Raw genomic sequence first — 27,662 nt, forward strand, 5'->3', positions numbered from 1 at the left:
AGCGACCATGGCAAGCCCGGCCAGGATGAGGTGCTCAGTGCTCTGTGCATGTTTATGGAAGGAATCAATGAATGAGCACCCAAATGAAGAAAGGAGAAGCAAAGCCACTACTGGTCATCCCTAAGGGGTATTACAAAATAATCTAAGTCGCTGGTTTCCTTAAGAATTTAAAACTCCTGGCAATGTAGAACAGTGGAGTACATGTGATTTAAAATGTTGAACAAATGTTTAAGATCATGTGGCTATGCAACATTTATCAAAATTTACTAGTTTGGACAACAAACTGATCCTCAATTTATTTAATTAAATTTTTAAAAATATTTATCTATTTTTGAGAGAGAGAGACACACACACACAGAGCATGAGTGGGGGAGAGAGAGAGGGAGACAGAGAATCCGAAGCAGGCTCCAGGCTCTGAGCTGTCAGCACAGAGCCAGATGTGTGGCTCGAACCTGCAAACTGTGAGATTGTGACCTGAGCTGAAGTTGGATGCTCAACTGACCTAGCCACCCAGGCGCCCCTCTCAATTTTTTTAAAATAAAATATTTCAATGGAGCCAATTTCCTGTGGTTACATTTCAGTAGAATTAGAAAAAAGCAGGGAAAATTGAAGTATAAATCAGGAAGCCCTCACCCAACACTGAATCTGTGATCTTGGACTTTCAGCCTCCAGAACAATGAGACATAAGTTTCTGTCGTCCAGAAGCCCCCCCAGCCTATGGTATTTTGTTATAGCAGCCTGAATGGACCAAAACATAGTACATAGTAAAACAATATCTTTTAGATTTCAGGAAGTTGGAAGACTTTAATTACAACTTCAAGGGCTGAAACAGAGTGGCCATCTCCCTCTTTCTCTCTCTTACACAGAGAAGGTAGAAATTGAAAATCAGAAAGAATGGAAAAACAAAGATATAGAAGAAAACAAATCTCTAGCTCCTAGAATCTGTGTGGGGAGGTGCAGGGATGAGCCACTGGGAACAGCCGTGGCTCTCAGTGCCACCTGCCCTTCCGACCCCTGCACTCCCATCTCATCATGGAGGCAAGACTGAGAAAACACCCATCTAGGCTGGCCAGAGGGCTCCAGCCCAGATTGGAGCGTGGAGGTTGTGCAGGGCTGAAAAGCACAGCCTGGCATCACCACTCAGAGAAGTTTTCTGTCCAGGAGGACTGGGGACCACCCTTGTGGCTTTATTTGTGCTCCCTTCTACGAAACAATTAGTAAGATCAATTCTGAAAGAGAGAAGTGGCAGATAATGAGCTAGGTATCTATAGGAGGATTGTTGCAAAATCTGGGATGTGCCTGTACCTGCTAATGGGATGAATGAATGAATGAGTGAATGAATGATGTGGACACAGTTGTTGGATGAATCTATGTACTCGCAATGAACTCTGTGGACTCTGTAGATGCTTTAAGCCATGGTGGAAAAGCCACATGCTGCTGGCAGGTTTTGGGGAGACACAAGCAAACCCACTCTACTCAAGGAAGAGCTGTGCTCACACAAGCTGAGGGCCAGTTGTGGAAAAGAGTTCAGAGACAGGAGAGGCATTGTTCCCTTAACGTCTGACCTTGCCCTCCTGTGGCTCTCAGGACAGGTCAGGACGGGGCATGATGAGCTGACCTCACTGTCTATAGGGTAGACACCCCAACTGCTCTGTAGTGTCACCTGCAACCCTTGGTCATCATATGTCACAGAAGATGTTAGGGTCATCCTACCATTTTCCAAAGTGGTGGTACCCCTTGCTTTCTCCCCAGCAGAGTAAGGCAGTTCTGGTTTCCAGTGTCTGGGCTAATTCCTGCTGTGCTCATTCTAATTGCAGCTTTTTGCCTGAGGTTGTGAGTATCATCTCACTGTGGTTCATGACTATTTCCCTGATAAGAAATGGTGCTAATTACTTTATTGTCTTACTGAGCTTTTGTATTTTTTCCTTTGTAGGTCGTTTCAAGTCTTATGCCTACTTTTTTTTTTATTTCTTTGCAAGATATGTATTTTTAATATTTATTTATTTGGAGACAGAGTGAGCAGGGGAGGGGCAGAGAGAGGGGAAAAGAGAGAATCCCAAGCAGGCTCTGTGCTCTCAGTGCAGTGCCTGACCCAGGTTTAAATCTCATAACCGTGAGATCACGACCTGAGCCAAAATCAAGAGTCGGATGCTCAACCAACTGGGCCACCCAGGTGCCCCTGCAATAAGTTTTATATATTTTAGGATAAGCCATTTCTCAGATGAATTTTATGAATATTTTCTTTTTTCTAATTTTTTTAAAAATTTTAATTTATTTCTGAGAGACAGAGAGAGACAGAGTGGGTGCAGGGGAAGGGCAGACAGAGAGGGAGACACAGAATCTGAAGCAGGCTCTGGGCTCTGAGCTGTCAGCACAGAGCCCAAGGCGGGGCTCAAACCCACTAACTGTGAGATCACGGCCTGAGCTGAAGTCAGATGCTCAACTGACTGAGCCCCAGAGGCGCCCCATTTTATGGATATTTTCTAACAATGTTTCTCTCATCTCATTTTCTCCAGTGGTGCCTTCTGTTGAGGAGAGTTTTCATTTTCAGTGAAAGGTAGTGCACCCATTTCTTTTTATCTTTGTTTTTGGTTTTAATATCCTACCAAGACTTTTAGCCTACTCCAATTTCATGAGGATATGCTCCTGTTTTTTGTAGAAAGCTTATTGACGCAGCTTTTATATTCAGTCATAAAATTGAGTTAATTTTACATGACTGTGTGGCAGAGGTCAGGATTGATTATATCTCTTCTGAGATACTGAGAAGTTTCAGCAATCTCTGTTGAAAAGACTTTGTCTTCTCCACTAAAGGTCTTTTTACATTGACTTGGAGAACCAATGTCCCATTTATAGAAACTGGGTAGATGTCTGGATTCTCTATTCCTTTTCACTGATGTACTTCTATGTCCCGATGCCAATTCAGTATTATCTTGATTCCTGTATTTCTATACATGAAATCATGAATTTTACACATGAAATCATGTAGTATAGTCCTCCCCTAATGCATCCTATATGAATTATGGAGTAAGCTGGTAATTTCTCTGGGGTTATAAATAACATTGAGTTGAAACTAGAGACTACTGTGTTGAGAATTGACATTGAACCATATTGATTCTTCTGTGTTCTAAATTATTATTTGCTAAAATATAGAAGTATAAATCGATTGTTGTACATTGTCCTTGTACCCTCTGACCTTGCTAGATATAAGGATTAGTTCTAGTACTCTTAAAAAAGGATTCCTTAGAACTTCTCCATATCAACTCATACCTTTGGTGAATAGAAGTTTTTCTTCTTCCTTCCAACATTCTCACTCATTTTCTCTTTCCTTTACCATATTGCACATACTGGATCCCATACCCAACACTGAATAGAGGTGGGAAGAGCTGATTTCTTGGCCTTATTATCAATCACAGGCACAAAATTTTTCTATGTGTCACCAATAACATTAGCCTAAGTTTCTTAACAAACATATTTTATTACATGGAGGAAATTGTCCTCTATTCCTAATTTGCTGAGATTTTTAAAAAAAAATAATGAATGGATCATAAATTTTGTCACTGGTTTTTCAGAATCTATTGAAATGATTCTTTTCTCTCTCTCCCTGATTAAGTGAATATATTGATTTCAAAGTGTGACATGCAAATGTTAACTTGCATTGATGCTATTATAAATGCCACTTGGTCATGATATTCTGTATTTGTCATATGCTGCTAAATCAATATATTTTCTTATGAATTTTTTTGACCATGATCATGAAGCACATTGGTCTATAATTCTGCTTTTTACACTGTCTTTGACATTGGGTATCAGGAAATACTGGTGTCCCACAATTTATCACCAACTCTTCCCTTTTCCTCTGTGTTCTGAAAGACTTGGTGTAAGATTGTTTCTTCCTTCAGACTGATAGAATTCACCGGAAAGTCACCTGACCTTGAGGTTGACTTTATGGAGAAGATTTTCAATTGGATGTGTCATTTTGGAAACTGGAAAATTTTAATATTTATTGAGTATTGGGATATTTTCTTGGCTGAACAACTGCACACTCAGAGACCTGGATCCTAGCACTTTCTTTCTACAGGTATCACCTCCAGGATCTGCCTCATTTGAATGACTCTGCAGTGCCTTCCATGAAGTGCTTTCTTAGGAATAATTTGTCCAGACTTAATCACTGTTATAGGCGGTTAGGTTAGACTGATCAATCACAGCCAGCAGGTATAACTCCCCAGAGCATCATGGAACAGAAGAGAAAGGATCCCTTCCATTCCAGCACCACTCTCATGCCCTAGTGAGGTGCAGGGGACAGGGCTCGACTTCTCCTTCATAAGGATTTAAATTCCACCCCCACTCCCCCCACCCCCACCTCTGGTCTTGGTTGGCAAACTTTGCAGACAGAGATGGTGAGGAGCCCAGTGGGGCCATCCTGGGAGGTATCCCACAAAACCTTGTGTCCTTCGTACTTGCCCTTGGTAATCCAGGGAGGTCCTCACACTTGTCCAAAAGAAACAGGGGCTCAGATCTCATCCTAGGAGAAAGAAGAACCCTCCTTTTTATGCATTTCTAGGATTTAGCCCACAGACAGACAGACAGACATGAAGGCTGAGTTTGAAAGAGCAGACCCATGAGAGAGGCCAGGGAGGCCTGGCTCGCCATGACCCCCATCATGTGCACAGCCTGTACGCATAGTGCCAAGAGCCTATGTTTTTTGAATATATTGAAAAAAAAGGGAAAAGAGAAAAATTGAAGCACCTGGTGTATGCTGCCCTCTGCTGGTCATTTTCAGACAAAACCGTCATTGATTTCGCACAACAGGGGAGACTTCTCAAAGTGAGGGAATTGTCTGGGAAGCCAGTCGCGTCTGGACAGTGGCTGAGACAGGGATGAAGCCCTACACGCTGATTTCTCTGGTGGTGATGCTGAACCATTACCTTCTCCTGGCCCCTCCTTGAAGCTAAAGGGCAATGACATAGAACTTATCCCCAACAGGACATGTGGAGACCTGTCATCTACCCGTCCACAGGGCACGCAGCACAGCCTGGCTTCTAATAACCCTCATGACCCTTGTGACCACATCCCAGGCCTTAGGGTGACTGGCTAAGCTTTTACCGTCCCTCTCATTGGTCAGCTACATAAGGAGGTAGCCACAGAAGGCCCGTGACCTGCCCAGAGATGGGTCTCTCTGCCTTCGAGGAAGAAACAACCAGATCAGAGCAGGTGATATAAACAAATATAGGAACCAGAACAAAGTATGACTACCTCAGGCATGGGGTTAGGAAGGAACCAGAACAATCTGCCTCCAGCTGGTGCTGTTCCTGAGAATCTGTGCTGAAAGGACACTCTCTAATGGTGGACTGTCAGGCAGAGACACAGTATCTGCAGTGTGTTGGCATAAGATCCAGTTGATGCTGGGCCCCCAAGTCTGGGACCCCCACAATCCCTGCCCCCACCAAAATCTTCTGTTTCACTAAGTTGATGGCTTGACAGGCACAGTGTGTAGCCCTCATGCTGCTTCTGTTTTCTGGGAATACCCTAGTGCTTTCCCATTCTTTTTTTGCCTGGTGCCTGGCTCAGAGGTGCATCCTTAGGGAAGTCAATATGGACTACTGCCCACTTCTGGATATGTGCTGGTTTCCAGGGGACCCTTGACGCCTAGTGGAATCTTCAGGACCACTGGTAGCAAGTTCTAAGTGTTGGACCCATGTAAGGTGGAGAACCTGAGACACAGTGACAGTCAGATGACCTGTAGGTTCTAGATCCCCATTACATACCTTGATCACACCGATATCAAGTATCTGAGGCATGAATCCCTTGAGAACCAACAGACGCTTTGCTCAAAATGGTTGCGTCTCTGGACCGGGATCCAGATGAGCAAAGACTAGCCCGTTCTACACGGTGGGACTTGCCTTGTCTCAGACAAAAACTCTTTGCCTAAATACCTGAGGCTCCATCCTTGCACCCTTCATGACCTTCCCTACTTGCCAAACCTGGAGACATGTTTGATCTTGTGTCAAACTAGCTGCTGGTCAGAGCTATTCCATACACCCTACTCCCCAGACACCCCAGTACTTGGCACAAGATGCTACCAGGGACACCAACACGTAAGCCTAAAGATCGCATTGTGAAGAGAGTGACATTGGGATACACCCATCATCTAGATGATTATTTTGAGGGCCACAGTGGCCCAGGTGTCCTAGAGATGTGGGGCAAAGGTGAGGAGTTATAGACTGACCCGCTCCCATCTTCACTGGATGTCTACACTAGCCTGGCCTCTTCCAGAGGCTCACACAGGCACAGAGCATAGATATGGGTCCAGTCCTACATACTCGCTACTTCATTGGCTTCCCTCTTCAGTCTACCCACATGTCAATCTTTAATTTGAGCATAATTTATTGAGATCATGAAGGAGTTTACACCTTTGTCTTATAATGCTGATGATAGAAACGCTGACAGAGAAAATACCTTCCTATTTCAAATTTCTTTGTGGGCCAAACTGCTCATAGATAATACCACATTGTTGAAAGAACAGTAGGCTAACTCTTCAAATAAAAAACCCACTACTTATATTGTCTAGAGAGGATCATACAATGAGATAACATAATCTCAGTTTTCCAAATCTATCCCAAAATGTATACTACTATCAAGATGCAAGACGAAAGTAAATCCACTTGCATAAAAAGAGATTTCTACCCTAAAAATAAGTGTAAGGAGAAGTCAAAGATATTCTGAAGATAAAATAAGAAATGATTATTGTGATGTTTCAGGATTTTGACTGCTAATGTTGCATGGAGACTGAATGAAGCCAAGAGGTGATACATGTCCATTTTCTGGGTGGCAGTGTCCAGGAAAGAAAAACAAAAGGCCACTGCAGACGAAAAAGAAGACAACTGGGCTTTGGGGAGAAGGTGATTTATGTGGGTGCGTGCAGCCTTCCTGAATGAGGCTGGGGAAGAGGACACTTCCCATGGAGACTCACAGAAGACCTCTCATTGGGGAAGAGAGGAGGAGAACAAAATGAAGGAGATGGAGGGAGAGAAGGAGTGAAAGAGGTAGTTAAGTCCCATCTCAAAGGAAGTGGCATCCCATGCACAGAGAGCAGGGAAGCAATTGTTCTCGCCAAATGCTCCACTGGGGTCACCGATTACACGAGAATCCACTTCCAGAAGCTGGAGTTGAATCACTCTTCCACTTCTTCTTTGTCTCAGGTCTTCGCCTCTTGTCTGGTGACGATGAATTTTGTTCAGCCTTCCCAGCTCTCCAGCAGACATCAGGAGCTCTTCCTTCCAGGATCAGAATCTGCCACAGATGAGAAGAAATGTTTCTCTCCAGCTGTAATTCAAGACCTTGGAATTGCTTTTGGTAGGTGTCTGCCTCTTCAGTTTCAAGACTTATTAGGCCGCCGGCTTCAGAACTTCCCACCTCCTGCTAAGGTCAAGTCTGCCTTGACAGGTAATACCCCCAGATGCTCCATTTCTCTTTGGTGATGTAGTTCATTCACTTCATTTCCTTTTTCCTCAAAATATTGCTCCTCCCTTTCCATGGAGGCTTCTTGGGTCAGGCACCTGTGTGATGACCTGTCAGGTGGGCTCTCTTCTTCCCTTCTTTGGCAATATTGCCGTGGCACTGCTTTTTCTAACCCGAATGTTTAAGTGCACGCTTGATGGTGCAGCATACTTGGTTTCCTCCTGAATCCCATTTCCTGGTCCTCAACATGCTCTCCATTCCCTGGTTCCCCTAATTCCCTATTCTCATCCATGTCCCCACCTTCCAGGGAAACTGCCATTTCTTCGATCCTAAGCCAATCTTCCTACAGAGATCATGTCTGACACTTCACGCAGGCCATGGAGATCATGGCGGGGACCTTGAGTCTCTTTTCAGCTGCTGGAAGATGTTTTGAGGATGTATTAGCTTCTCGTGCTCGTGTTCAACAGCTTTCTCTTCTTGGTGTGGAGGCTGAATCCTTCTTGCTGTCTCAGACACAGGCTGCTCTTGGTCTGAACGCGGAGGTCTTTCCCTTGCCCTGTGCCTTACCATAATGCATACGACGTTCCTTCTTGCAGGTTTGGACACATCCAGGTCATCAGCTCCTCTTGAGTTTTCATCTTCCTCCAAACCTAGGATGAGACTTGTTAAGAGTGTCACGTTTCACTGCGGCTCGTGCAGAACTGCTCCCAGCAGGCCCCTCATCTCCCTCTGCAGAAAGCCTTTCTTTGAATGACCGTACAATTCCGCCTAAAAGCTCGAGAACTGTGAATACTTGAACTATTGCAGCGTGATCCAGCATCTCCCACTGATAGCCAGGGACAGTGAGACTTGAGCTCATACTGTCAGGGGCTTGTGGCAGGAAATGCTCCAGCGTCTCCTGGGCTTGGCAAAGGCACACATCCCCAGCAGGACGAAGCTCCCCCACGGTGGCCCGGTCTGACACAGAGGTGCCCAGGGCCACCACGGCCAGCTGGACCACACCACCCCATGGAGAAGTCTGCTCTGGGTTCCATCCGGAACCAAACCTGCACCAGGCCACCGGGGCAGGCCGTGCCTTCTGAGGGTCAGGCAGGTAGTCCCAAAGCGATGAAGAGCTCGACTCTGCCCTGGGCTCTTCCTTTCCTCACTTAAGCTTCTCCTTACGTGGCCCACAGAGGCCTATTGAATCCATTATGCACAATGTTCTCTCAGTCCAGAAAGCCCCTCTTTCCACTGCCCACAAATGGGGCACACACCCGTCTTGGAACCACTCTTTTCTCCCCCTCAAGTGGCCCCAGTGCATGAAACAGGGCCTGGCCATGATCTTTCATGCCTGTGCGTGTTTGTGGAAGTGATCTTTGAGGGCACATTTGAATGAAGGAAGGACAAAGCTATTCTTAATTATGTCACACTTAGTGCTCTGCTGAGCAGCAGATAATCCATTAGGTGGTTTAATTCTTGTGGATGTAGACTAGCAGAGTACTGTTATTACAAAGGCTGAACGAATTTTTAATATCGGACAACCATGGCACGTTCCTCAGAATTCACCATTTTAAACTACAAAGAGATCCTCAAATTGCTTTGAAAGACAAAATACTGCACTGGGGATCATCTTCTACAATCCCCCTTTTTAAAAAAAATTAGAAAGAAGTAACAAAATCTGAAGTAAAAGCAACGACTGCCTGGGAAATTCAGAGATGTAAATAGCCTGTAGATCCAGTGAGCCACCAAATAAAATTCTGCACAAGATGTGGAAAGTACAAACAATGAACACGCTAACCATTACGGTCTGTAGGACAAAGCCAATTCTATTCAAGGAGGAAAATCCACATTATTTAACACTGAAGAACTCAAACAAGGAAGGAGAATGAGAAAGCGAATCGAACAGCTGAAGCGTTTCTAACAACGTTAGATATTCACCAGGAAACATAGATGAATCAGAGTGAGAGGCACAGGAAAGGCTAGCCCTGAACGTCTCAGAGCTCTGAAAATCAGAAGACGGATGCACAACTCCAAGAGCTTGTCACAGGGAAAGTATGTTTCCTTTCCTTACTGTAGTTTTAAACACTGAATGTGGAAGTACGGAATTGAAAACTAGGAAGAGCTGAAAACCCAAAGACAGAGAAAGCAAGTCTTAAGTCTTCCCTCAGAACCGTGCAGGACGTGGGCAGACCAGGAAGTGGCGGCTCCCGGGCCACAGACCCTCGTTCCCCACTCTCACTGCCACCTGTCGCCAGCCCCCCTGCCACCCCAGGTGAACAGCACATCGCCCGGGACTTGGCCACACATGTGGCCCGTCCCAGAGAGGGGAGTCAGACATTGCCACTGAGGCCACTCAGGTGGGCTGGAGTTGGGAGGGGACTCCAGGTGGTACAGGGTGAGGTGGTCAGACGGGGCAGCACCCAGATGGGTTTTCTCAACCGAGGGCTCAGGGATGGTGTGTTCGGCCTTGTTTACATTATTTGGTATCCAGAAAAACTTGATAAATGTGATGATAAAAGGGTAGAATGACGGCTTCTGGATTCCCTTTCAAGGAAAACTGTTATCAGCAATGAGGCAAGCATAGACCTTCCTTCTGGGAGGTAGCTGGTAGTGTCTGTGTAATGGATGAATAAACGAGAGAATGAGCGACGCAGGCATGAGGCCATTTTTGGCCAATCCATGGTGATGCACAGTGAACTCTGTGGACTCTGCAAGTCGTTCCCATAAGTGAAGCTTAAAATCATGGTGGAAAAGCCACATGCTTCCAGAAATTTTCAGGAGACAAGTGAGGCAACTCCACTTACTCTGTTCATGAGAGCAGCGAGCCCCATGTGCAGACGTGGGAGTGGAAGCTCAGAGAGAGGAGAGGCATTGCCCCCTAAACCACTGAGGCTCGCAGGACACATCAGGATGGGCTGACCCCACCAATCTGGGGGGCGTCCCTCTCTGCCACATCCTCCAGCCCCTGATCCCCAGAGGCCAAATAAGATGTTATGGCCAAAAAAGATTTTACCCTTTTCCAAAGTCAGGGTACCTATCTGCTTTATCCCCGGCAGAGTACGACAGCCCCGTTTCCTCATGTCTGTGCTGGTCCCTGTTGTGTCCAGCTGTGTCAACTGTAGCCTTTGTCCCAGAGGTGTGGGTCCTAGATCATGGTGGTCTTCCTTGGTGTTTCCCCAATGAACCATGAGGCCGACCACTTTGTCGCGTGTTTATCGACACCTGTAATCCTTCCTCAGTGCGTGTTCAAGTCTTTAGCCCATTTTTGTTATTTCTCTGCATGTTTATTGGAGAGTTGTAAGAATTTTTATATATACTAGCGAAAACTCTTTTCTCAGGTAAATTTTACAAATATATTCTAACAATTTGTGGCTTATCTCCTCATTTCTTACTGCTGCCTTTGGGTGAGCAGAGTTTTCACTCTTGAGGACAAGTCATCTATCCATTTATCCACTTTTTCCCTTTTTTCTTTATGGATTTATTATACTTGGGACATTTTTGCCAACTCCAAATTCATGAAGGTACTCTCCTGTTTCCTTATAAAACCTCATTGACTTAGCTTTTATATTTTGGTCTTATATCAATCTTAATTTTTGGTGATAATGTGTGACAGAGTCCAATATGGATTATCTCTCTTCATATATACCCAGCATTTTCAGCAATATTTGCTCAAGATCTTTTTTCATTTCCCATTTCCATATGTGGAACTTCAAATAATCATTCTGTGTATAATGGTACTTATATTCCCTTACAATGTGCACTTATAAGGGCACTAGACATATATATATATGTATGTATATATATATGTATATATATATATGTATGTATATATATATATATATATATATATATATATATATATATAGGTGTATATATACATACATATATCTATACCTATACCTATATACTATACATATACTATATATATATTAAATTTTTTAAATGTTTATTTATTTTTGAAAGAGAAAGAGAGACACAGTGTGAGCAGGGGAGGGACAGAGAGACAGACACAGAATCTGAAGGAGGATGACAGCTCAGAGCCTGACACAGCACTCAAACCCACAAACTGTGAGATCCTGACCTGAATCGAAGTTGGATGCTTAACCAACTGAGCCACCCAGGCACCCATATATACACTACATATGTGTATGTGTGTGTGTATATACTGTGCATATGTGTGTGTGTATAGTGAGATAACACATATATAAGTTGTATATACATATAGTGAGGTGTGTATATATACACCGTGTATACATGTGTACATATAGTGAAATAACATATAATGAGGTATATATATAGAGAGGTGTATGTACCTATATAGTGTGTGTGTGTATATATGTGTATGTGTGTGTGTGTGTGTGTGTGTGTATAATGAGGTAACATATATATAATGAGGAACATATATAGTGAGGTGTATGTACACAAACACACACACACATATATATATATATATATATATATATATACTCTGTATATATGTATATATATGTAGTGAGATAACATATATATAATGAGCTCTATATATATGTATAGTGAAGTGTATATATGTACCATATATACAGTGAAATATATATAGGGAGGTATATACTCACTGTCCATTATAAGCAGTGTTAGAAACATGTATGATTTACAATTTTCTAGAGTCCCCATAAAATCAGTAAAAAGAAACATGTCAAGTTAACTTTGACTATACTTAACCCAAAGCATTCAAAATATTATCATTTCAACACATAATCATATAAACACATTATTCTTTTGGTATTTCTCAGTTATTCCTTCCTTATAGCATCCTCAAATAAGGTGTGAATTTTGCATGTACAGCATCTCAATTTGGACTAACATATTCCAATGGCTCAGCAGGTGCACCTGGCTAGTGGCTTCCTTGTTTGGGTATCACATCTCTTTCTCTATGTTGGAGTTAAGGGGTGTGATGGCTAGTTTTATGCATCAGCTTGACCAAGATACTGTACCCAGTTATTTAATCAAACACTAACCTAGATGTTGCTGTGAAGGTATTTTGTGGGTGTGGTTAACAACTACAATTAGTTGACTTTAAGGAGATTACAGATTACCTTCAATCACGTGGGTGGGCCTCATCTAATCAGTGGAAAGCCTTAAGAGGAGTAACTGAGGTTTTCTAGTGATGAAGAAATTCTACTTCAAGCCTGTCTCTGGCCTCTTGCCTGCCCTACAGACTATGGATTTGCCAGTCCCACTATTTCATGAGCCGATTCCTTAATATAGTCCCTACTGTTCTGTTTCCCTGTGGAACCCTAACTGATAACAGAGGGCACCCACAATGTTGCTGGCGATTGAAATTCACAGCACCACGGTTTGTGAGAGCTCGTAAGTCACATCCACATTTTGAATCCTGAGGGAAGGCTGTCTCCAGCTATTAAGTGCTAATGGAAGGAACTAGAGTTAGCTTCCTTCCAGCACCAAATTACATCCAAAGAAACTGCACAAATCGGTGGGATTGCTCTCCACCCAGCCCCAATTTGGTGTAAACGGATTCTAAGAAAAGTAGTGAAAGTACAGATGTGGCCTTGCTCTCACCGCAACGTCACAGAGTCTGTGATTGTGCCCACTTACATCTCAGGAGTGTGTCTATGTCCGTGTGACGTGTGTTGGGAGGCAGAGAGGGAGGGGGCATCATGTCTCTGCTGCTGCGCATCTGTGCCTGTGTTTGTGTATCCTGACTGTGCGTCCAGTGGAGGATGTGTCAGGTCCAAGTGCTTGGAGACGGGTGTGTGTGTATGTGTGTACGCATCGGTATCAGGGAACATCCGGATACGTGTGAACGTATAAGATGAGGATGACCCATGAGTTATGAGGCTCAGGCTTGTAAAACTCCTTTCTGGCCCCCAAAGACAGCCTTGGGGGCCTTCCTTGCCAAGAAGCAACAAGCAGGACCAGCATCCATGTCCCCTCCCAGTCCTCTTGTTGGGAATAGAGTGCAAGAGCACTGCTGGATGCCAAGTTGGGGTGCTGCTGGCCGGGAATATAAAGGGTTGGGACGGTGGGGGCTGAACCACAGCAGGACAGGACCTAGACCCCTCAGCAGTTATGTCCTGGGAGGCTGTACCCAGGGGATGCTTTGCAATCCTCCCCCAGCAAGAGGAGCATTTGAGACCCAAAAGATTTGGCTTGGCTCCCAGTCTAGGTGAGGCTGGTGCCAATCACCTGTTCTTGCACACTGCCTGGGGAACCACCAGCCCTCCTACCTGTCCTTCTGGTCTACCAGCCACTCCCCCCCCCCCCCCCCACCAGCAGGGAAATGGGATGGCCCTGTTCTGTGCCTCTGTTCCCTCATCTACACAATAGAAAAAATAATACTGTCTACCTCATACATTTGTTGGAATGGGTATACCTAAAACAATTAGGGCTCATTACAGAGAAACACTAGTTTACATTAAGGTGAGTGGTTTAAGATTCACCCTATTTACTTCTAGTGACTTTCTAAACATGTCAATATTTTTAAAGTTTTTATTTTAATTCCAGTTAGTTAACGTAAGGTAGTATTAGTTTCAGGTGTACAATACAGTTATTCAACACTTCCAGGTGTACAATACAGTTATTCAACACTTCCACATACCACCATGTGCTTATCACAACAACAGCGCACTCCTTAACGCCCCTCACCTCCTTCACCCATCCCTCACCCACCTCCCATCTGGGGACCATCAATGTACTCTCTGTACTTAAGAGTTTGTTTCTTGGTTTTCTCTCTCTCTTATTTTTTCCTTTGCTCGTTGGTTTTGTTTCTTAAATTCCACATATGAGAAAACCTTACGATATTTGTCTTATTCTGACTTATTTCGCTTAGCATAATACTCGAAACATGTCAGTATATTTTAGGTAAAAACAAAATCAGGGGCGCCTGGGTGGCTCAGTTGGTTAAGCGTCCAACTCTTGATATTGGCACAGGTCATGATCTCACGGTTTGTGGGACTGAGGCCTGCGTAGGGCTCTGCACTGAACGTGTGGAGCCTCCTTGGGATTCTCTCCCTCTCTGTCTGCCCCTCCCCTGCTCTCTCTCTTTCTCCCTCAACAGATAAACATTTTTAAAAAATCATGTCTTCTCTGATATAGAGAAAGGTGTACTTAATTCTTTCCAATACTTTTGCCTGGTTTTTCTTTTCCTTGACATATTACAATGACTAGGAAAGTGTTCCATAAAAGTAAAACGAAGGGATATCCTTAACTCCTTCTTCGTTTAAGTGGTAAAACTGTACATGCTGCACCATTAAGGCTGATGGCAGCTATAGGATTTTTATTGCTTTCCATGCATAATGGCTTCTTTATTCTGAGTTTGCTAGAGTTTTTACCATAAAAGAGTAATGGATTTTGGGGGGCACCTGGGTGGCTCAGTCGGTTAAGCAACTAGCCTCAGCTCAGGTCATGATCTCATGGTTCTTGAGTTTGAGCCCCCGCCTCGGGCTCTGTGCTGATGGCACACTCAAAACAAATAAATATTTTTGAGAGAGAGAGAACTGACGAGGAGCAGAGAGAGGGAGAGAGAGAATCCCATGCAGGCTCTGTGCTGTCAGCACAGAGCCCAATGTGGGGCTCAATCCCACGAGCCATGAGATCATGACCTGAGCAGAAATACAGAGTCTGATGCTTAACTGACTGAGCCACCCAGGCACCCCAAAGAGTAATGAATTTTTAAGTGATTTTAAAAATCTATTAATATGAGTATATTGCTTTTCTTCTCTAGTTTGTTAACGGTAGTGGATTTCACCAGTTGATTTTTTACTGTCCACTTATTAATACAGATTTATTATTTTTTTATTATTCTTTATTTCTGGGATAAACATGACTTAGTCATGATATGCTTTGTTTGTCACAGGTTGTTGGAAACATTTGGTATATTTTGTTAAGAATTTTTACAAACAGGGGATCCTGGGTGGCTCAGTCAGTGAAGCATCTGACTTCAGCTCAGGTCATGATCTCACAGTTCGTGAGTTCGAGCCCCACGTCGGGCTCTGTGCTGACAGCTCAGAGCCTGGAGCCTGCTTTGGATTCTGTGTTTCCCTCTCTCTCTCTGCCCCTCCCCCACTCATGCTCCCCCCTCTCTCTGTCAAAAATAAACATTAAAAAAATTTTTTAATAATTTTTACAAACATATTTATGAGGAATATTTTCTTGTAGTATATTCAGGTTTGATGTTGGGGTTATCCTGGTTTCGCCAATAAACTGGGACGTGTTACTTATTCTACTTTTCTGGAAGAGTTTGTGTCATTTTATTTCTTCCTTAAAGCTTAATATAATTCATGAGTGAAACCATCTGAGCCTGGAATTGTCTTCAGTGACAAATTTTAATAGGAAATTCACTGTCTTTGGTAGTTAGAGTGCTGTTCACAATTTCCTATTGGATCTGGTATTATTTTTGTTATCTTTTATTTTTGAAGGAATTTAACTTGGAAAACGTATTGACATGAAGTTGTTCATAGTCATCCCTATGCTTTTGATATCTATTGAAATCAATAATCATATCCCTCTTTCCTTCCTTCCTGATACTGCTAATTTGTGTTTTCTCAATTGTTATATTAAACCTTCTTGCTAGATATTTATAAATTTTCTTAATCTTTGCAAAAGCCCACTTTTGACTTTGTTAATCTCCTTTGTTTTTCAGCTTTTTTACTATTAATTTCTCTACTCTTTATTATTTCCTTCCTTCTACTTATTTTGAACTTAATTTGATCATATACTTCTAGTTTCTTAGTGTATAGATAATATATGCCATACCTTTTTCCATTCCATTATGAGCCTTTAAGGCTATGCATTTCCCTATTAGAATTGCTTTAGCCATATGCCACAGATTTAAATGTTTCACTCTCATTATGACCCAATTCAAAATATTATCTAATTTCTCCTTTGATTCCTCCCATGACTACAGATTATCTAGAAACTACTGGCTGAAATGTGGCATATATTATTCTAGCATCCAGTTATGTTACTTGGAATAGTTTGTGATTTCAGGTCTGGCTTTTATGTGGGACCGGGGCAGGGCTTGGTGTAGAGCACATCATTCACCTTTACTGAAGAGTACCCAAAGCTCCGTGAATAATGAGCGGTGGGATTTGCGGAGGGGGGGGGGGGTTGTTAGCCTCACTAGTCGGTACAGACACTACTGTCAGGCTTGTGTGTCGGGCACAGTTCATTCTAAGGTTTTCACACGGCTCTCTCCCTGGTCTTGGGCAGAATCCTCACAAGCACACACTGGCGAGAGGCCCTCTGCTTTGGCATTCTTTCCCGGTATGGATGCCTGCACCCCCTCATCTTCCAGGTCTGTCTCCCCGAATCGGGGCATCACCTCCTTTTCTTTCCCTATATTTCGACCTGTAAACTCTCTCAAGTCAGCAAGCGGGGGGTTTCTTAAAGCTTGCTTAGATTTTTCTAGTTTCTCAGAGATCATTCTCAGGTGCTTACTGTTCAATGTGTTAAAAACCACTGCTTCATTTTTTTTTTTTTTACGATTTCAGCTATAAGCAAATGGTAGTGGCTGTGAACCGACAAGCCTTAATTTACCAAAACAGGTAGTGGCTGGATTTGGTCAGTGGGCCTGTGATGAACTAGAGCAAGTCTAATCTATTTTACCATCAGACTCCTGAGAAAGATTGTTTTTTAAATAAATTTTGTCATATTTATTTATTTTGAGAGAGAGAGTGTGCATGTGTCCATGAGCAGGGGAGGGACAGAAAGGAACGAGAGAGAGAATCCCAAGCAGGCTTCACACTGTCGGCACCGAGCTCAACACAGGGCTCGATCTCACAAACTGTGAGATCATGACCTGAGCCGAGATCAAGGGTCAGATGCTTAACTGAATGAGCCATGCAGGTGCCCCCTAAGACAGACTGTTTTGAAGAATGGTTTTCACCACCACAGAACTCTTCAAAAGCCTCTAGGTCCTATCCCTTCAAATTATGTATAATGTTTTGAAAAGGCCTAAGGAGACCAACAGACATTAATAAATATTTATTGATTTACACTGCCTGAGATTATAAATAAATTAGCAAAAAAGAACTGGAACTAAAATACAAAAACTCTATCACACAGATTTTTTGTTTTTAACTCTTCTTGCCAAAAAATAACATTTATCTCAAGTGGAAAAAAGTAATTCTCTATGTGAGTCTTATTGAGTGTTTTTAATTGGGATAAAGAATCACAGGATTAACTACACTGACATTAAAAATAAAATAAATAAAATAAAACAAAATAACATTAGAGTCACATGAGCTTAAAAATAGTAGATCACACATAACGGCCTCAGATGGGGAAAAATTAAACACAAACCCTATTTTTATTTTCTCCTAAATCCCCATAACAGTTATTTTAAAAGTCTACTGTTATGTAATACATTGATTTTTCTTGTTATAATTATTGTTATTATTATTACTATATGTTCCAGTTGCCGTTAGTGGTAACTGGTAAAATACCAAGGACACAGTATCTGTTCATTTGTGATGACATTTCTTGTGGAGACAGCAGAGGGCGCTCTTCCATTAAGATAGGCTACTTTATCCGCTAGGAAATCTGCTTCAAAATGTTTACTGAAGAGCAAGAAACGGACTAATACAATGATTATCTTAATGGCTTTCTTCAATTTATCAGTTTTCCAAAGAGATTGTTTCTTGAATTTAGATACCATTAGTAGTATTCCTGTCCATTCAATCATCCTTGAAAATGTATGAAAACTACAGACCGGCCAAGAAAAGTCATCTACTCACATGTACATAAAAAATGAGTGAAGAATTTAGGGAGATACTAAAAATATAACTGGAATATTTCCAAAATGTGTCCAATAATTTTTCAAAGCCAGTTTAAAAATTTCTTTTCTTATGGAAAAATTCAAACATAAAAAAGCAGAGAGGGGCGCCTGGGTGGCTCAGCCTGTGTAGTATCTGACTTCATCAGCTCAGGTCATGATGTTGCAGTTCGAGCCCCACATTGGGCTCTGTGCTGACAGCTCAGAGCCTGGAGCCTGCTTCCGATTCTGTGTCTCCCTCTCTCTCTCTCTCTGCCTCCCCCACTCACATGCCTGCATGGGCCTGTGTGCTCTCTCTCTCTCAAAAATAAACATTCAATTTTTTTTAAAAAGCAGAGAAATTAAAATGATGAACTCATAATCCCTATCCCTTCTCCACTACGTCTCCCCCAAGAAAAATACCCTCTGGATGATTTTCAACCCAGTTCCAATGATCACATCAATCCTGCCATCAATTATGTATCTCAGAAGGATAAAAAGTTAAAAAAAATAACCAAACAGTATTGTCACACCTAAAAAAATGAACAATAATTCCTTAATATCAAATATCAGACTATTGTTACCTCATAATTTTTTACATTGATTGGCTTAATGGACCTGGAGAAAGGTGTAGTAGACTGCATTTGATTACTACGTCTCTGGAGGCACTTTGAATTCATAGGTCATTCCTTTTTTTTTTTTTTTTTTCTTGTCCCCCCTTAAGAAATTAAGTTTACCTTGAGCCTTGTTGCTCAAAGTACAGTCCATGGGCCACCAACTCTGACAGCTTCTGACAGTTTATTACAAATGAAGAATTTCAATCCCACCCCAAACTACTGTCAGACTTTGCATTTTAACAAGGTCGTCGGGCAATTTATAGGCATGTTCAAGGATGAGCACTCCTGTCGAGTTTCTTATCGTCTGTATTTTGCAGATTGCAACTCTGTGATGCCATTTAGCATGTTCCTCTGTCCCCCGCATTCCATGTCACTGTCATTAAGTCTGCAGGACTGACCAGACTGAAGGGTAATTTCCTGGCAGAACTACTTCCTGGGTGTTTTGTGTACTCTTACCAGGTGGAGTGTAATGTCTGACTTCAACACTTTTTATGTTATTATGAGCCACTGATCATCATTGCTTTTGCCTAGTAAATTATTTCCTAGTTTGCAAAATGATACACTACCTTTATTACCTCTTCTTTTATTAACTGAGATAATTTTAAAAAGAGAAAAGATTTTTCTCATCTACTTGATCTATTTGATCTAAAGTTTGTGCAGAAAATGTAAGCTCAGTTTTCAGAATGATAAGTCATTCCCTAGTCAGGAACCAAAGGTGTCCAGGAGGTTTTTTTAAGTGTAATTATGGATTCATGACATTTGAAAAAATTACATTTGGCTGTAATTCACCAAATCTGGTTCTTGTTGATTAGTCAGTTGATTATTTTGTTGATTTTTCAGTCCTTATGCTTACTGATTTTCAATTTGTCCCAATTGTGGCTATTAGGATACACTTCTTGATGGTTCCTGATTCTTTTGACATGACCATGAGGTCAGGATTCTTTGATAGCTTTCCCTGCTCTCTGTTATCACAATATATTCCAGGCTTATCTTGTACATTTCCTGTCCCAGTCCTGAAATCAACCATTTCTCTAAGGATCCTTAGCTGGATTTAGGAGAAAATGGTTTTTAGAGATTGGAAGTTGTGCATTGGAATGGTACTCACTGCAGCTGAATAATCATTCATTGTTGGTTCTAGGATATTTTCCAGGATAGAACTAAGAAATGCACTTTTATATGAATATATATCTTGAGTTATACTAATAATTTCAAATTCAAATTTGTTAATACAGGATTTTTGTTTCTCAAAATTTTTATTATGAAAATCTTGATTCCTAATGATATTAACATAATCATTTACAATTTTATCTTTTAAATTTTTTAAAAATTAAAAAAAAATGTTTTTAATTATATAATTTATTGTCAAATTGGTTCCCATACAACACCGGGTGCTCATCCCAAAAGGTGCCCTCCTCAATGCCCATCACTCACTTTCTCCTCTCCCCCACCCCCCATCAACCCTCAGTTTGTTCTCAGTATTTAAGAGTCTCTTATGGTTTGCCTCCTTCCCTCTCTGTAACTTTTTTTTTCCCTTCCCCTCCCCCATGGTCTTCTGTTAAGTTTCTCAGGATCCACATATGAGTGAAAACATATGGTCTTTCTCTGCCTGACTTATTTCACTTAGCATAGTACCTTCCAGTTCCATCCACGTTGCTACAAATGGCCAGATTTCATTCTCATTGCCAAGTAGTATTCCATTATATATATAAACCACACCTTCTTTATCCATTCGTCAGTTGATGGACATTTAGGCTCTTTCCATACTTTGGCTATTGTTGAAAGTGCTTCTGTAAACTGGGGTACGAGTGCCCCTATGCATCAGCACTCCTATATCCCTTGGGTAAATTCCTAGCAGTGCTATTGCTGGGTCATAGGGTAGATCTATTTTTAATTTTTTGAGGAACCTCCACACTGTTTCCCAGAGTGGCTGCACCAGTTTGCATTCCCACCAGCAGTGCAAGAGGGTTCCCGTTTCTCCACATCCTTGCCAGCATCTGTAGTCTCCTGATTTGTTCATTTTAGCCACTCTGACTGGTGTGAGGTGATAACTCGGTGTGGTTTTGATTTGAATTTCCCTGATGAGGGGCGACATTGAGCATCTTCTCATGTGCCTGTTGGCCATCTGGATGTCTTCTTTAGAGAAGTGTCCATTCATGTTTTCTGCCCATTTCTTCACTGGATTATTTGTTTTTCGGGTGTGGAGTTTGGTGAGCTCTTTATAGATTTTGGATACTAGCCCTTTGTCCGATATGTCATTTGCAAATATCTTTTCCCATTCCGTTGGTTGCCTTAGTTTCGTTGATTGTTTCCTTTGAAGAAGTTTTTATCTTGATGAGGTCCCAATAGTTCCTTTTTGCTTTTAATTCCCTTGCCTTTGGAGATGTGTCAAGTAAGAAATTGCTGCGACTGAGGTCAGAGAGGTTTTTTCCTGCTTTCTCCTCTAGGGCTTTGATGGTTTCCTGTCTCACATTCAAGTCCTTCATTCATTTTGAGTTTATTTTTGTGAATGGTGTGAGAAAGTGGGCTAGTTCCAACCTTCTGCATGTTGCTGTCCAGTTCTCCTACACTATTTGTTAGAGAGACTGTCTTTTTTTTCCATCGGATATTCTTTCCTGCTTTGTCAAAGATTAGCTGGCCATACATTTTACACATGCCAAATAGTATTAGAATAACAAGACAAAATCATCACCAATGACATTATTACTGAAAGAAGTTTTATGTTGGTTTTGTTTTGAAGTTATTTGTTCTTAGCATATATCCCAGTAAAAATGTACAGCCAAATTGCTGTGCGTTAAAAGTAGTCTGAAATAATTCCCATTTGGTTCTGTCACCAACTCCATGCAGAAAGTTTATCTATTTCATTTTGTTTTCTGTGTTTAGGAATGCTTTTCATTTTCACGTTGATTTAATTTTGCTTTATGTATGTAGATCATTTTCAGGGTTCCAAAGTGCAATCTCTTAAAACAGGATGTATTCTGAGAAGTGAAGCCAGGAGAACCTATTTTTCAAAAAGTCTACCTGGGTTGATTTCACAACAGGGAACAGCAGCTAAACCAGGTCAAAAGTGCACGTGTTCCGGGGCCAACGCAGCCCAGGTAGGAAGCCTGGCCTGCCGCTCTTGGCTCCTCAAAATGCAGTGCGGGCCAGCTGAAGCGGTCTCCCGGCGTACAGCCTACTCATTTAAGAAGTGGTTGTACCGTGTCATTCACGCACGGTCGTGTGTCAGGCTGTGAACAATCCTACCACACGTTTGGGATGGGGGGGGTGAGGTCATGAAGGGAAGAGAGGCGAACGTGTATGTTTAATCCGGGGGAGGTCATTTCATCTTTCCGGTTCTTTCATTATCATTAGTATTTGTCTTCACGAAAATGAGAAAGTTGAATCAGAGGACGGTTCAAGTCCTTGCGGGCACTTGGACTCTGTGCTGTTGCGCGCGTGGTAGGGGGATCCCCACGACAGCCCGTCCGCGCCTTGCCGCCCGCGAGCCGCTCGTCACACGGACCTGGAGTCCGACGCCCTTCCCTTTGGGTCCGTGGGCCCACAGGACTCGGAGGAAGTCGGTTCCAGGACTCGCGGGGCTGGCCCTGAGGAACGTGGCAGCGTCCGCCCGCGCGTGTGGGGAGCTCCAGTTCCGGAGGAAGCGACTCCCCGGCTGAGCAACGCACCTCTCCTGAGACTCTCCTGCCGGGAGCCAGCCCGGGCCGGCCTCGCCGAGCAAACACGAGCGGGAGCGGAAGCGGAAGCGGAAGCGACCGGCCGGCCCTCGTCTGTTGCCGTCGCCTAGCCTTCGGCACGCGCCGTGGCGCCGTGAAAACGCCTTGTTACCTGTCACGCGGAGTCGGGCCCCCAGATGACCCGGCCCGGCTGCGTCTGTCTGCTACCACACGACAGACTCGGCGCGGTAAGTGCCCGACCCCCCCCCCCACCTCCTCCCCAGTCCACGGAAACCTGAGAAGCGCTGAGAAACTAACCGCCAGCTTGTGGGGTGATTTTGGAAACGGCAGGCAACCAAGATAACATATGATAATTGCTATACGAAAAATAATCCAAACTCACGAAAGAAGACAAGACTAACTTTGTGGGAAATGGGGACTTTCTTTCAAGAAGGCATTTTGGTGAGGTCTTGATGGATAAGAAAACACACTGAGGACATCTATGGGGGCAGAAGTATAATACGGAATATCTGGGGGAGGCTTACTATCAAGAGTATTTTAGGGGTGCTCGAGTGGCTCACTTGGTTAAGCGTCTGACTTCGGTTCAGGTCATGATCTCAGGGTTCGTGGATTCGAGCCCTGCGTCGGGCTGTGTGCTGACAGCTCAGAGCCTGGAGCTCAGAGCCTGCTTTGGATTCTGTGTCTCCCTCTCTCTGCTCCTCCCCTGCTCATGCTCTCTCTCTCTCTCAAAATAAATAAACTTAAAAAATATTTGCCATTAGGGGCGCCTGGGTGGCTCAGTTGGTTAAGTGACCGACTTCGGCTCAGGTCATGATCTTGCCGTCCATGAGTTCAAGCCCAGCGTTGAGCTCTGTGCTGACAGCTCAGAGCCTGGAGCCTGCTTCAGATTCTGTGTCTCCCTCTCTCTGCCCCTCCCGTGCTCATTCTCTCTCTCTCTCTCTCTCAAAAATAAATAATTTTTTTTTAATTTTAAAGAGTATTTTAATATAAAATTCAAAAATTAACTCAATATTTTTTATAGTTTCATCTATTAAAAACCAAGAACATGTCACAAAAGAAAACCTCAACTAAAGCAAACTATAGTCCCACTGCATATCCATATGCTCATGGCGGACCTAAATTTAACCAATAATAGCATATAAAGTAGTGAATGGCGAGAACGGTCCATACAACGTCCAAATAGTTTTTACAGTTCACACTATTTCTCTCAGCTCCTCTCCTTTATATGAGTCAGAATCAGACGTTTGCTAACACAGGTGCAGAGTGCTCGTATTCTAGTTTCACATGCCTGAAAACCAGGTAAGGACATTAGAAGTTGCTTATATTTGGGTGGAAACTGCAGACTCTGATTAAGCTCCAAGGAAGACCATCCCTGCCCTGCCTGCACTAGGATGTGAAAGACAACTTCGGGCTATCAACTTTTGTTTTGTTTTATTTAAGCTTATCAGCGTATTGTGAGCATTTCTTCATGTCCTAAGTGTTGTTTTAAAACACAGCTTGAATTGGCTGAATATTATCCCATCCTTGTGCCTTCTCATATTTAACTACTCCCCCCACAGTAGGACATTTCGGTTGTGAATTTTCATTTTATAAATAATCTGTGATGACTATCCTTATGGTAAACTAGTTGTGCCCATGTATGATTTTTTTCGTTAAGAAATGAATAGACGAGGGGCGCCTGGGTGGCTCAGTTGGTTAAGCGTCCAACTCAGGCCATATTCTCACAGTTGATGAGTTCAAGCCCCACGTTGGGCTCTGTGCTGACAGCCTGGAGCCTGGAGCCTGCTTCAGATTCTGTGTCTCCCTCTCTCTCTGCCCCTTCCCACTCCCTCTCTCTCTAAAAAATAAGCATTATAAAAAAATGAAAAATAAAAGAAATGAACAGAGGATCTTTATTGTACTTTTTAATCCTGGGCGTCTATGAAAAAAAAAAAAAAAAGACACAGAATGGTAAAATTGGCCACAGTTGAGGATATACAATAATTTAAAACACGATACCACCCTGCTTTCTCTCAAGCATTATTTCTCTCTCACATGGTTCCAGATACAAGTGGTATAAATGTTAGAATAAACAACAAATTTGAAGAAGCTGAATTTAAAAACTTCTCTATTATGGATGTCTACAATCTGGAGTCAAACTTGGTCATAATCATCCTGGAACATTTTTAGGCAGCTTAGGGAAGAGATTTAAAAACTTCGTTGCACACTATAATCATCTGGGAATTTATTTAAAATAGGAATTCCTAAGTTCCAAGCCTCTAATATTCAGTGTATTCTTTCAGAACTACTGGCTGAAGACATAACTGTACTGGAGACCTGGTACACATACGCCTGAATTAAAATATTTAGCTAAATTGTTCTAAGTAATTCTAGGCCACACAGTATCCTTAGTATTCTCAAAATTGATGCTGATGATTATAGATTCATCACCTTGTGTTTTACCTCCAGATCCCTAACACATATTTGTTACATTTTCCCTTCTCGTCTTTCATTTATCCCCCTCTCTGTGATTTTCTAGGAGAGATTGCCTTTTATCTCAATCATTCTTTACCAATATGTAATTTTCAAGCATGATCATGGAAAAAATGCAAGTTTTTCTTTTCAGATAAAGTTCTCTGTTAAGTGTTCTTCAGACATCAATTAAAGGAATAGTACATCTTCTGATTCGAGACTCTGGGCAGACTACTTGGAGCAGGTGATTTGGGACAGGGTGGTATTCCGGTCACGTCGTGAACAGAGAACAAACTGCAGAAGCAAAAATGTTTCAGGTCCATAGATATAAAAACTAAATCACACTTTGGACATATCTTCATCAAATACGATATGAAAAATTACTTGCTCAAAGGTAGCTGTGGAAATTTGTTACAACTTTTTCATTCTAATTTATCGTAAGAAAGCCCTATTGAAGATACTACACAACCCAAGGGAAAGAACTTGGACCTGGAGACTAAACTATAAAGGGACTGTGAGAAAGAGAGAAGAAAGAGCAAAAAGGAATGAAATGGAGATGAAATAACTCACCCAGTTACCCCTCCAAGTGATGGATCTTGGAGAACAGCACACGTACTCCTCTTTCCCACACACTATCAATCTACCAGTATACAACAGTGTGTCCTCGAAACGGGCTCGTCAAATTGCCCATTTTTTTCTGCTATGTTAGGATTTTGTCAGGGGTTCACCTTCTCAGGGAAATCGTGGTTTTGCTTTTTTCACGCTTCCCAGATGTTTGCTTCATTCTCCCATCTTTGTAAATTGCCCAGTTTACAGTCCTAGGTAGTAAAATGGCTGACTATGGGGAGATCATCAACATAAGTAATCACAAATCAGATTGTTTCATGACCAAAAAAAAAAAAAAAAAAGAAAGAAAAGAAATCATAAACTTCACTTGTTGATAGAGAAAGGGAATTTGTTTGTAAAATCAACTGAAAGACTGGATGATCAAACAACAGAAGGAATATGACACATCTGGGTCCTAACACCACCTGGGAACCTGATACCCATGTGACCCAGAACTCACTCTCCATTTATTCTTCAGGAGATATTTGGATGCAGGGACACCAATCACACATTATTGGCCCAACTTGCTAAAGAGGAAGCAAAGGCTAGAGGGTATAAGTGACTTCCTGAGTCCATACTAGCTACTAAGTAAGAGAGTCAGACTGGAAACGGGACCAGTATGTCTCCAGAGCCTAAACTGGGAAACTCTAAGGTCTGAACACACCTCACTTGTTATCTAATGTGCCAGAACTAATTTCTTAATGTCAGTCATAATTAAATAGACTAAAATCTGTTATTTATTCTTGTTGTGTTAAAATAAATGAAAATTAGTGAAAATTAATCGACGGTTTAATGAACATATTTTCATCATTTAAGAAGTGTATCTAAAATACATTGAATTGAGAAACCCAACATTTGAGGTAGAAAATAAAAGTCAATCATGGTCGGTATTGTGCACCTAAAGGCTACTTACCTTTTTCTACATGCCACAAAAAGTAAACTTGGATTACCCAAGTATGGCTTGGAAAATAGCAATTACATCATCATCGACAACAACAATCTGATCTACTGATGTTCCACCATGTTATTCTAGTATCTTGACTGTTACAGCGAAATTGATGACATCCTAACAACGCAAGCCATTGTTATAGAGCTATAAAACCTAACTTTTAAATGTTTTTGAATTAATAACAAAACAAAGCTTCTCTTATCATTTACTTCGAATTCAGTAAGACTTATTAATCTAAAGGGAAAATTTGGGTTGGCATTTACCATCATCGTTATGTACTTTCATCAATAATACTCATTAAATGCACAAGCTGACCTTTATTATTTAAATACTGCCATTTATTCTGGGATCTTCTTGTCTCCCTGAGAATTAAATTCACCTAATGTTCTTCTTCCATAATGTACAAATCTATCCCAGAAAACCATTTGTAATATCTGAAAAGAAAAGTTAGCAGTAATTTCCTCTCTAGTTATTTTGTGTCTCTTTTAAAATATACTGCTGGTATAGTATGTGAAACACTTTAACAGAATTTCTCAAAGGTCAATTCTATAAATGTCATATCTCTTATAATAATCTGATGGCTTTTAAAAAATTAAGGTTGAACCACTAAAAAATGAATTTTAAGAGACTTCTAAATCAAGAAAGATGGAATAGAAGTACTTTTCTCAAATTCCTTTTGCTAAGTACAGCTAACAACCATGGACGTTATATATAAAAGAAACATAAAAAGACACTAGGGGCGCCTGGATGGCTTAGTCGATTAAGTGTCTGGCTTCGGCCCAGGGCATGATCTCACGGTTTGTGAGTTTGAGCCTCACATCGTACTCTCTGCTGTCAGCACAGAGCCTGCTTCTGATCTTCTCTCCCCCTCTTTCTGTCTGCCCCTTCCCTGCTCCCATGCTTTCTCTCCTCTCTCTCAAAAAACAAAGAAAGAAAAGAAAAGAAAAGAAAAGAAAAGAAAAGAAAAGAAAAGAAAAGAAGAAAAGAAAAAGAAAGAAAGAAAGAAAGAAAGAAAGAAAGAAAGAAAGAAAGAAAGAAAGAAAGAAAAGAAAGAAAGAAAAGACTCCTAAAGGCCAACCGGCAAGGAACATCAGGACTTAAAGAACAGAGCACCAAGTTTCCTAGTTTTCTTTTAGTTTCATATATTCCAGACAGGGTGCTGGACAAGAGAACAC

The 27,662-nt window shown here is 42.0% G+C and overlaps 2 long non-coding RNA genes across 3 annotated transcripts in view; one reads left to right on the forward strand and one right to left on the reverse strand.

Moving 5' to 3' along the window:
• The window catches only part of LOC102902289, a 111,276-nt gene that overhangs the window by 18,132 nt on the left and 65,482 nt on the right, over positions 1 to 27,662 (reverse strand). The window lies entirely within an intron of this gene.
• Positions 1,677 to 11,195, forward strand: LOC123380732. Its single transcript, XR_006586831.1, has 4 exons — positions 1,677 to 1,833; positions 2,517 to 2,557; positions 7,200 to 7,353; positions 8,055 to 11,195. It is a non-coding gene; the product is annotated as an uncharacterized LOC123380732 (long non-coding RNA).

Source organism: Felis catus, chromosome D2 (assembly GCF_018350175.1).
Source record: "Felis catus isolate Fca126 chromosome D2, F.catus_Fca126_mat1.0, whole genome shotgun sequence".
NCBI classification, from domain to species: domain Eukaryota; kingdom Metazoa; phylum Chordata; class Mammalia; order Carnivora; family Felidae; genus Felis; species Felis catus.